Source organism: Amblyraja radiata, chromosome 2 (assembly GCF_010909765.2).
Source record: "Amblyraja radiata isolate CabotCenter1 chromosome 2, sAmbRad1.1.pri, whole genome shotgun sequence".
Lineage (NCBI taxonomy): Eukaryota > Metazoa > Chordata > Chondrichthyes > Rajiformes > Rajidae > Amblyraja > Amblyraja radiata.
This window is the reverse complement of record NC_045957.1, coordinates 47,182,250-47,189,876: the sequence shown is the minus strand read 5'-3', so window position 1 is coordinate 47,189,876 and position 7,627 is coordinate 47,182,250.

Here is a 7,627-nt window from a genome sequence, read left to right as displayed (position 1 = left end):
GCAGGGACGACCACCTTGTGACCCTTGATGATGATCCCGTCCCGGAGCACTAGTTCATCTCGAACCAGAAAGAAAGGGTGGACACCAGCAGGCAGCGAGGTGCGTTTGCTTGGCCACCCCCGCTGGATGACAGTAGCGAGCTGTTGCAGGTCTGAGTCGTTGGCAGTGTGCTCAACCAGGCACTGGAGCTGCTTAGAGGGAACAAAGTTGACATTGAGTACCTGCAGATCCTCCTGTTCATAGGGATGTCTGTCGCAGGAGGACCGGGGGGCCCTGGACAGTGCATCGGCCACATGCATCTCAGTGCCCCTCTTGTAAACGATCTGAAAGTCGAACCGCTGGAGTTGTAGCATCATTCGCTGTAGTCTGGCTGGAGCGATGTGGATGGGTTTATTGAGGATTGTCACCAAGGGTTGGTGATCCGTCTCGACGGTGAACTTGGTACCGAAAAGGAAGTCCTTGAACTTGGAGCAGGCGAACACAACGCAAGAAGCTCCTTCTCGATTTGTGCATAGCGCTGCTCAGTGTCCGTCATGGTTCGCGAGGCATAAGAAACGGGCTGCAACAAGCCATCATCATAGAGCTGCAGGCAGGCAGCACCTAGCCCGAACGGGAAGCATCACACGTTACCACAATTGGACGCTGCAGGTCGAAAAACTTGAGAGTCGGCGTGCTGATCAGCTTTGTTTTGAGGAAGTCGAAAGCCTGCTGGTGTTGGGGAAACCAGGACCAGGCAATGTCTTTTTTCGTCAGTTGCCTCAGGGGTGCGCTCAACTCGCTGAGGTCGGGGATAAACTTCCCCAAATAGTTGACCATGCCCAGGAAACGCTGCAGGCTGGCAACATCTGTCGGGGCAGGCAGCTTGGAGATAGCGTTGGTCTTCTGCGGATCAGGTTTTAGCCCATGGGCCATGAAGATGTGGCCAACATAGGGTACTTCAGCTACACGGAACCTGCACTTTGACGGGTTAAGCTTTAAGTTGATCTGGCGAGCGCGGTCTAGAATCCGTCGGAGATGGTGGTCATGCTCAAGTTCAAGTTCAAGTTCAAGTGAGTTTATTGTCATGTGTCCCTGTATAGGACAATGAAATTCTTGCTTTGCTTAAGCACACAGAAATAGTAGGCATTTACTACAAAACAGATAAATGTGTCCATATACCATGATATAAATATATACACACATGAATAAATAAACTGATAGTGCAAATAACAGAAAGTGGTTGGTAATAATCAGAGTTTTGTCCGAGCCAGGTTTAATAGCCTGATGGCTGAGGGGAAGTAACTATTCCTGAACCTGGTTGTTGCAGTCTTCAGGCTCCTGTACCTTCTACCTGAAGGTAGCAGGGAGATGAGTGTGTGGCCAGGATGGTGTGGGTCTTTGATGATACTGCCAGCCTTTTTTGAGGCAGCGACTGCGATAAATCCCCTCGATGGAAGGAAGGTCAGAGCCGATGATGGACTGGGCAGTGTTTACTACTTTTTGTAGTCTTTTCCTTTCCAGGGCGCTCAAATTGCCGAACCAAGCCACGATGCAACCGGTCAGCATGCTCTCGACTGTGCACCTGTAGAAGTTAGAGAGAGTCTTCCTTGACAATCCGACTCTCCGTAATCTTCTCAGGAAGTAGAGGCGCTGATGTGCTTTTTGATGATTGCATTAGTGTTCTCGGACCAGGAAAGATCTTCAGAGATGTGCACGCCCAGGAATTGAAGCTCTTGACCCTTTCAACCATCGACCCGTTGATATAAATGGGGCTGTGGGTCCCCCTCCTACTCCTTCCAAAGTCCACAATCAGTTCCTTGGTTTTGCTGGTGTTGAGGGCCAGGTTATTGCGCTGGCGCCATATGGACAGTTGCTCGATCTCTCTTCTGTACTCTGACTCATCCCCATCAGTGATACGCCCCACAATAGTGGTGTCGTCAGCGAACTTGATGATGGAGTTCGCACTGTGGTTCGCTACGCAGGTCATGGGTATAGAGTGAGTACAGCAGGGGGCTGAGCACGCAGCCTTGAGGTGCTCCCGTGCTGATTGTTATTGAGGCTGACACATTTCCACCAATACGAACAGACTGTGGTCTGTGGACGAGGAAGTCGAGGATCCAGTTGCAGAGGTATGCGCAGAGACCCAGTTCTGCGAGTTTGGTAACCAGTTTGGAGGGGATGATTGTGTTAAATGCCGAGCTGTAATCAATGAATAACAGCCTGACATATGAGTTTTTGTTGTCCAAGTGGTCCAGTGCGGAGTGGAGGGCCAGCGAGATCGCATCCACCGTTGATCTGTTGTGGCGGTACGCGAACTGCAGTGGGTCCAGGTTTTGGTCGATGTAGGAGTTGATTTTCTCCATGATCAACCTCTCAAAGCACTTCATCACCACCGGCGTTAGTGCCACTGGTCGATCGTCATTGAGGCATGTCACCTTACTCTTCTTGGGCACCTGTATAATTGATGCCCTTTTAAAGCAGGTGGGGACCTCAGACCTCAGAAGTGAGAGGTTGAAAATGTCCGTAAAAACTCCCGCCAGTTGGTCCGCACAGGTTTTTAGAACACGACCGGGTATACCATCAGGACCAGGTGCTTTTCGGGGGTTCACCCCTCTGAAGGATTTCCTGACATCGGCCTCTGTGACTGAGACTGAAATGCCATCGCAGCGAATGGGGGATCAGGAAGGCACATCAGTATTCTCCCTGTCAAAGCGTGCGTAAAACGCATTGAGCTCATCAGGGAGTGATGTTACACCGGCATTCGAGCTGCCTCCTGGTTTTGCCTTATAGGAGGTGATTGCATTCAGACCCTGCCACAGCTGCCGAACATCTGGTCTCGTCCTCCAGTTTGGAGCAGAAGTCCCTTTTGGCCTTTTTGATGGCCTTACCAAGGTCGTATCTGGTCTTCATGTAGGCCACTGTATCATCGGACGTGAATGCCCTGTGTCTGGACTTCAGGAGAGTGCGGATCTCAAAGTTCATCCAAGGTTTCTGATTGGGAAACACTCGGAAGGTTTTTGTAGGGATGCAGTCCTCCACACATTTCTTTATGAAGTCTGTAACGACTGTGGCATATTCGTTCAAGTCCGTTGCCGAGTCCTTGAACATTGCCCAGTCTACAGACTCCAAACAGTCCTGGAGTTGTTCTTCTGCCCCCCCCGACCAGCTCTGTGCTGTCCTCACTTCTGGGGGTGCGCTCTTTAATTGCTGCTTGTAGGCAGGAGAAGCAGCACCGCGGTATGGGTCGGATTTACCGAAGTGAGGGCGAGGCATCTTTCCCATAGACCAGGATATCATCCACAATAATGGCACACGGCAGACCAGCAAACAGTTGCTCCATGGAGCGTTGAAACTCGCTAAGCGTAGTTTATGCCGAATGGCATCCGCAAAAATTTGGGTGTGCCAAAGTGGTTAGTCTGATGAGCGTTTGTCTAGGGGTATTTGCCAGAAACGAGCTCCTGGCATCGAGACCAGAAACACCGTGGCCTGACCGACCTGGGCAGCAACATCTTCTACAGTCCTCATAGGGTAGTGGGGACCTTTTATTGCCAGATTCAAATCTTTTGGGTTTATGCACACCCGTATTTCGTCTTACCCTTCTTCATGGTGGCGACCATGGTGGAGACCCATTCGGTGGGTTCGCTGACGGCTTCAAGCACCCCCATGTCAACCATGTTCTTCAGCATGGCCTCGACCTTGCCCTTCATGGCAAACGACACCCTGTGTGGAGCACGGACCCACTGGTACGACCGATGGGTCAGTTGCGATCTTGTATACAAGTGGCAGCTTCCCCCAGCTTATCATCGAAGAGGTCAGGGTACTCGGAGAATGGATTCTGCATCACACGCACTTCGTGGACCGTACGGTCGAAAGACACCAGACCGAGATCCTGACATGCCTGATTGCTCAACAGAGTCACACAGTCACAGTCAAGAATGAAAAACGACAGGTCACGGGATGATTTCTGCAGCACACAGTGGAAGGTGGCCCTCCCACAGGTGTTAGCTCCTCTCCCCCATAAGCACGCAATATGGAGCGATCAGCAGTCAACAGGTCATTATTTCTTATCTGTTTGAATAGGGATGTTGACATAACATTCACCTTCGCCCCCGTGTCGAGTTTAGCACTGAAGGACTTGTTGTTGACAGTAATGAGTACAGAAGGATCGGGAGGCGAGATCGGCCATGAAGGAGAGTGTAAACACTGGCATCTCCCATGGAACAGCTGGGCTCAGAGTCGAGGGCAGTGTCGACAGAAGACTGGAATCGAAATCGTTATCAGCTTGCTGAAGGTTGTTTAAAACTTGTCTAGGAGCTGAGGGAACGTTCCCACGGGAGCGACAGGCAGCTGAAAAATGGTGCATCTTCCTACAGAAATTGCAAGCTTTGCCAAATGCTGGGCACTGCGACTGCATGGAGTGGATATACTTGCAGTCGGGACACTTCTTGACAAGCGGGACCCGAGGGGCATAAGTCGGCCGCGGCGTAGGGCGAAAGTTGCCTTGTTACGACGGGGCATAGCAACACCAGTCAGATTAATAGCCCGATTGTCAGATCCCCTCTGCCCATGTGGCGGGGCAACTACTTCAGCTATGCGGCATGCATCGCATTGCCTGAGTCAGGGTGAGGTCTGGTCTTTGCAGCAGATCTGCACGTAGCTTCTGATCTAGCATGCCGGTGACAAGGATATCTCTGGTGAGCTGATCACGCATGGTCTCGAAACGGCACTGCTGAGCAAGGTAGCGCAGGTCGGCGATAAAACATTCAACAGGCTCATCAGGCTGCTGTTTCCGCGTGAAAATCTAGCCCGCCTCCAAAATGCGGTTGGAGGGCAAGTCACAAATCTCCGCAAACTTGCGTAAGAGACATACCGGGTCATTTGCAGATTCCGCCGGCTCGCTGACCTGGTCGTTGTCATCCAGGACCGCTGGATTATAGTTGAAAGTCTGAGCTCATTTCATAGCATCGGGACCGGCAAGTTTCAGCAGGAGCGAGGCTTTGACCGCTTCAGGGTCATTTCGGTGCACGATGTTGATGAAGTGGTTGTAGTCCATCACGAAAATAGCCCAGCGTTCCGCAATGTCAGCGTCAAAGACAAGGGGAGAGGGCTTTCGGCATGAGAATGCCATGATGAATAGGGAATTAAACACTAGTTGGACTAGGGACAAATAAAACCCGAAAACAGGAGGACCGTGTTTAACTTCTGACACCATGTAAAGGATGGAGTCTGACACACTGCAAACTTTACTGAGTCTTTAATTAAGGCACATGTTACACACGTCCCAGTACTGACTGCATCTAGTCTTCAGGCGTACTGGGACAAACAGGGAGGAACAAGGGGAGGATATCACAGTTATACTGATATGACTGGGCGTGGTTAGTGGTATTGAGGTAGCTACATTATAGGTTGCATGCATAAACCATCTACAAATACCATTCCAAAAAATAAACTATTTGCACTCATGAATTTATAACAACGGTTAATTGCTGTTGCCTACTCAACCTCTCCCCTTAGCACAGACCCATGAGCCCTGGCAACATCCTCATCAATCTTTTCTGCACCCTTTCCTGCTTGCCAACTTATTTTCCATAACATGGTGACCGAAACTGAACACAATATTCTAAATGTGGCCTTGCCAGCATCTTATATAACTGTAACATGACCTCCCAACTTTTATACTCAATAATCAATACTCTGACTGATGAAGGCCTATGAAGGCTTATAAATAACAAATCGCCCAGGTAATTGTGCCTTTCCTCTGAATCAGCTCATCTATATCTATATAACTAAAAGTCTCATCTTGACCCTTTCTGTCTGCACTATAAATTGATTTTAGAAAAACGCTACCGTATATCGCTATGATTTTTGGCCATTTTACTCACAGTCACCATCCGCTGAGGCAGTCCTGAGGATTTTCCTGATCAATGAAAAATAAAGCAGTTATGAGTTTTTTAAATCTTGAGATCAGCTGATTGGTCCTCTTGCCTGTCAATCACCACAATGAAGGTTACACCCCTTCCGGGGGGGGGGGGGGGCAAAACTATAAATCCCCGGATGCCTGGACATGAGTCAGTCACTCTGGAAGATCACGAGGGAGAGCCTACAACTGTGATTCTAAGCTGTGAATCAACTGAACTGTGAGTCTGCAATGTACTTGCAATAAATGATTTGTTAGCCCTTAATGACAATGCAATGAGTTGTTTGGCAATTTGTTGGCCTTGTACTGTGCTTGATATGCTATGAAATTGAGTTTGGTGGCCTGCACTCTGCCTGAAATGCTATGAAATTGAGTTTGGTGGCCTGCACTCTGCCTGAAGTGCCATGAAATTGAGTTTGGTGGCCTACACTCTGCCTGAAGTGCCATGAAATTGAGTTTGGTGGCCTGCACTCTGCCTGAAGTGCCATGAAATTGAGTTTGGCGGCCTGCACTCTGCCTGAAGTGCCATGAAATTGAGTTTGGCGGCCTGCACTCTGCCTGAAATGCTATGAAATTGAGTTTGGTGGCCTGCACTCTGCCTGAAATGTTATTTCAAGGAATAGCCATGAGTGAATTGCTAGCCCGCCAGCCCTGAGTGACTGATCTGCCAGCCCACCAGCCCTGAGTGGCTGAGCTGCCAGCCCACCAGCCCTGAGTGACTGCCAGCCCACCAAGCCTGAGTGACTGCGCTGCCAGCCCACCAGGCCTGAGTAACTGAGCTGCCAGCCCAAGAATCCATTCGGCCCACAATGTCCAGACTGGCCCTCTGGAAACCAGTCCCTTCGGCACACAACACCCATACTAACGCTCCAGATAGCCCCCCCACCCACCACTGGCCACCAATATTGGAATTGGTGGAGAGGTGGAATATTGCGTTGGGGGACCAGCCCTCCCGTGTGAAGATGGGACCCAACGGGTCCCACTTAGTCCAGTATATAACTAAAACTCTGAGCTTGTGCTCTTCCACTTTGTGGGGTTTTTCTATTTGTGCAAAAACGGTACGCGATAGCGGTTCACCAGTTTACTCACCGTTCTCCTGTGCTGTAAGTGCAAAAAGCTTTGTTCCAATCGGTTGTATATTGTAAAAGTTATCAAGGTTTAAAAATCTTAAAAACCGTGCGTGTGCAGATTCCTTCAGTCAGCGCCATGCAGATTGGTCTCTTCTCCTGTCTGTCAATGCCACGCCCGGGATGGCGACGCCCCTTCCTGCCCCATTGGCGGCGGCCTGTTCCGCTTCACTCCTCCCTTCCCTCCTTGTAACTTGTCTATTGTCTCCCCCACCACCGACGGGGCCGCAGGGGGGGGGGGGGGGCATCCCGTCTCTCTCTCCCTCATCATTCACCCCTCTTCCCCACCCACCCACTGCGGCAATGGCCGTCCCATCTCCTGTCCCCCAGGGTCCTCCACTGCCGCCGTTGCGGTAACTCACGCTCACGGCTTTCTCGGAGGAGATCTTCTCATCCAGCTCATCGAAACTCATGGTGCCCACTGTGACGAACACCGACTCCATCCTCCTTCCCCCCTCCCCTGTGGTCCAGCGGCGGCAGCGAGCAGGCAGGCAGGCGGGTGGGCAGGGCGGGGACGGGCCGAGCGGCGGCAGCAGGCGGCCGGACAGGACGGGGATGGCCCGAGCAGCAGTTGAGCTGCAGAGGGAGGTAGAGTCGGGTTGCA